The sequence below is a fragment of the Sinocyclocheilus anshuiensis genome, unplaced genomic scaffold (genome assembly GCF_001515605.1).
Source record: "Sinocyclocheilus anshuiensis isolate Anshui unplaced genomic scaffold, SAMN03320099.WGS_v1.1 scaffold1886, whole genome shotgun sequence".
Classification (NCBI taxonomy): domain Eukaryota; kingdom Metazoa; phylum Chordata; class Actinopteri; order Cypriniformes; family Cyprinidae; genus Sinocyclocheilus; species Sinocyclocheilus anshuiensis.
In genome coordinates, this window is record NW_015544234.1 from 135,851 (window position 1) to 139,767 (window position 3,917).

At 36.4% G+C, this 3,917-nt stretch overlaps 1 protein-coding gene across 1 annotated transcript in view; it reads left to right on the forward strand.

The window, feature by feature from the left end:
* Nucleotides 1–1,521: 1,521 nt before the first annotated feature.
* LOC107697548 (gastrula zinc finger protein XlCGF57.1-like) overlaps nt 1,522–3,917 on the forward strand; it is a 10,573-nt gene continuing 8,177 nt past the window's right edge. The window contains exon 1 of the mRNA XM_016498342.1: nt 1,522–1,538. The gene's annotated coding sequence lies outside the window, so the exon portion shown is untranslated. The remainder of the gene's footprint in view (nt 1,539–3,917) is intronic.

The following is a 3,917-nucleotide window of genomic DNA, read 5'->3' on the forward strand; positions in this document are numbered from 1 at the left end:
CTGGACTTTTATAAAGAAACGGCCAAGCGAACAAAACTACATAAATGTTATAATAGATCAATGAAATGTGCACTGTTTTTATTTTAGTTTAGTTTTTTACACGATTCCCAATTATTTATATTCACGGTTTCTAATATTTGTACAGGCTTTACATTTTTATTTCAGTGTAATAATTAGCAATTAATTTAATTTTATATTTGAACAGATTTGTTACGTAACAGCATTAATTAAAGTTTTCAAGTTTCTGCGTCTCCTGCGCTCCACCAAGCCACTCCCATAATATCTGTCATCACTCAGATTAATGCACGACTCTATATTATCTGTGTAGCATGTGTGTAAGACTCTTAATGCAATTGTGAACTAATAATTTTATGACGAATAAACCTTTAGTGAGTAAAACTGGCTGTGTCTATAGTATTAAAGACTACACAACATTATTATATTATCTTTAAATGATTATTATTTTAAATTATTGTCCCTGGATCAGTAGGGTACTCTTCTAATAAAGTAGCAGTGGCTGGGACAGATTTTAAGTATCAATTCTGCTTAAAAAGATGCGATCTAATCCTGTTTACATGAAATAAGCTGCTCGCGAGCAGGTTTAAGTTTACGGACCTGCTGCTATGACAGCACCTCCGGGATGAGCTTCGAAGAACCAAACAATCCAAGATCACGCCAAATCATCAACAATCAAATCCAGCTAACTGAGTTAGCGACGTACGAAGAACGGGCCCCTGCTATAAAGCACAACAAACACAAACATGTGAAATTAATTTGACAGACCAACTGGAATTGATTACATTAAAGTGTGATCTATATAACCTACAAAACAGAAAATACCAAATATATGTGAACTTTGTATATAGGCTTTATATGACTTTTTATTAATTAACCATTTTATTCATTTGAGTGCTAGTTTTGGTTGTTTGTGTGTGTGTGTGTGTGTGTGTGTGTGTCTTATTAGGTGATTTAAGGCCATTATCTCTGACTCACTCCCTGACCAGTGCACTGACTACTGAACTAAGAAATTTGATTGAGATGCGCTCCAAGATTTAGTTTGGATTATATCTTTTTTTCCTGTTAATTATTTCTGTTAATTTCTTTTAATTATATCTTAAACAGGACAAAGTGTCCAAACACAGAAAAAAAACTCCTGAAGCAACTGAGATCCACGTGACACACTGTTATAAAGATGGCATTTATTAAAGAGGAAAGTGAAGACATGAAGATTGAAGAAACATTCAGAGTCAAACATGAAGATACTGAGGAACAAACAAAGATGGAGTTTATTAAAGAGGAGAGTGAAGACATGAAGATTGAAGAAACATTCAGAGTCAAACATGAAGATACTGAGGAACAAACAAAGATGGAGTTTATTAAAGAGGAGAGTGAAGACATGAAGATTGAAGAAACATTCAGAGTCAAACATGAAGATACTGAGGAACAAACAAAGATGGAGTTTATTAAAGAGGAGAGTGAAGACATGAAGATTGAAGAAACATTCAGAGACAAACATGAAGATACTGAGACACAAACAGGTTGGTTTTCATTTTTAAAGCCGAACTCAAACGTTAATGTTTTTGAGTGACACAAACTGAAACAAGAACACAAAGACATGAATTGTGCACTAAAGGAAACATCTGTTGTGATTTTCACATTCTAAGAGCATTAGCTTTAAATGAACCTTCAGAAGTTGATCTAGGATGAGTGTTTCTCCTGAACTCGTGTAGCAGCACACGTGTGGGGTCTTCTTCACATTAAGACTCACAACATAAATGTGAGGAACGAACTCTGAATTGAACTTTAGTAACAGGTGGATTTGTACAGAGACCAGCTTCTGATTCTGCCTGTGAAACAAACAAAAACAACTTTATTCAAATTTGTCTCCTCCGCGTCACCCTGGTGCCATTTTGGAGAATATCCACTGAACGCAAACAGCGTATGCTCTTCTGTGTATCCAACGTATCCGGCATGACGCAGCTAACAGAGAAGAGCATACACTGTTTGCATGCTTACTTCCGAGACATTAGCTATGTTTCGCATTTTGGGATATCGCATAAAAAAATCACTGGATGGAAACGCCAAGATGCGCATGAATTCTAAAAATGTGTATAAAAAACGTATGCGCTCAACTAAGTAGGATCAATTTCTTATCCGGTAAGAAAACATGCGCATAAACTATGATGGAAATACTTACTGAATAAATTCCTTAATGTGCATCAAAAAAAGACATGTGACTTTGCGATGGGACAGCATAAAACTGGACAAACCAAAGGACCGATCTCATTGCACAGCATCTGAAATGCTAGTTTTGTCATTCTAATATGCTTGAGCAAAGTCTCGTCAAAGTGCCTTGTTATTATTAACTTCAAGAACTGTGTTCCCAAACAGCAGACTCCGAAAATAAGATAACATGACCGCGTTTTGCCTGCGCGCTCTGAAGCTTGTAATTTACTGTATACACAAATTATTATATACAGTGCCTTCTCCTACTGCAGCAAATTTAGTTTATGATATTTAGTGCAAGTAATCAGGAAGTGACGATTTTGTTCTCTTCAACTCCCTGGATGGAAACGCTGATTTATTCGCAAATGTTTTATGCAATATTCAAATTTTGCGCACAGGTTTAATCCGTAACTTTGGATGGAAACATAGCCATTGGCCGTATGTATATGAAGGGCAACTGTTAGCTTTGTAAACAGTGAGTTAGTGATAGGAGCAGAGGGGGAGGTTGTTTGACACACACAAAGGGAGTTCATAAAATTTTAACTTAAAAAAAAATGTTTTAAAAAGATTTAAAATTTAAGTATAGACAGCATTATTGATTTTAAAGGGTTAGTTCACCCAAAAATGAAAACTAGCCTGTGTTTTACTTACCCTCAAAGCATCCTAGGTGTATGTGACTTTCTTCTTTCAGATGAATCCAATTGGAGTTATATGTTATATTAACCTGGTTATTCCAAGCCTTACAATGGGGATAAACCATTGTATCCCCATTGTATTGAACTGTGAACTGTCAACAGTTCAGAAGACGTGAAATAAAGTGTGCGCATCCGTAATAAAACGTGCCTCACACGGCTCCGGGGGGTGAATAAAAACCTCCTGTAGCGAATCCATGCGTTTTTGTAAGATAAATATCCATATTTCAAACGTAATAAACACTTTTTTTCTCACTTCCGCTGACTGTGGTACACGGAAGACGTTCCGGCGGATGACATAAGACGTATGCATTGTGCGCGCCTCTGCTAAAGTAAGCTTTGCTCCTGCGTTTCTCAAAGGAAAACCAGTCTCCTCTTGGCTTATATCAAAATCCTCCGACATTTTCCTTTACAAATCCTCATTTTGTGCTTCTAATTCATGACCGCCGTTTTGTTTTGTTCTCTCTCTGCGCTCGTCACTAATCGCGCAACACCGACGTCTTACATCATCCGCCGGGACTGCTTCCGCATATGACAGATACCGGAAGTGAGAGAAAAGTGTTTTATTATGTTTGAAATATGGATATTTATCTTACAAAAACGCATGGGTTCGCTACAGGATGCCTTTATTCATCGCCTTGTGAGGGATATTTTATTACGGATGCACGCACTTTATTTCACGTCTTCTGAACTGTTGACAACAAACACCCGCTTACTCCCATTGAAAGGCTTGGAATAGCCAGGACAATTTTTAATATAACTCTGATTGGATTCGTCTGAAAGAAGAAAGTCACATACAACTAGGATGCTTTGAGGGCGAGTAAAACACAAGCTAATTTTCATTTTGGGTGAACTCACTTTAAGTAAAGTACGTACAATCTTACATAGTATTTTTTTCTTGTTTTCGGTACAAATATATCTAAAAATTAATAAAGAGACATTTACTTTTGATAATTTTTCAGAAAACAAGACCTAATATCTTAAGTCATTTTTCTTCTG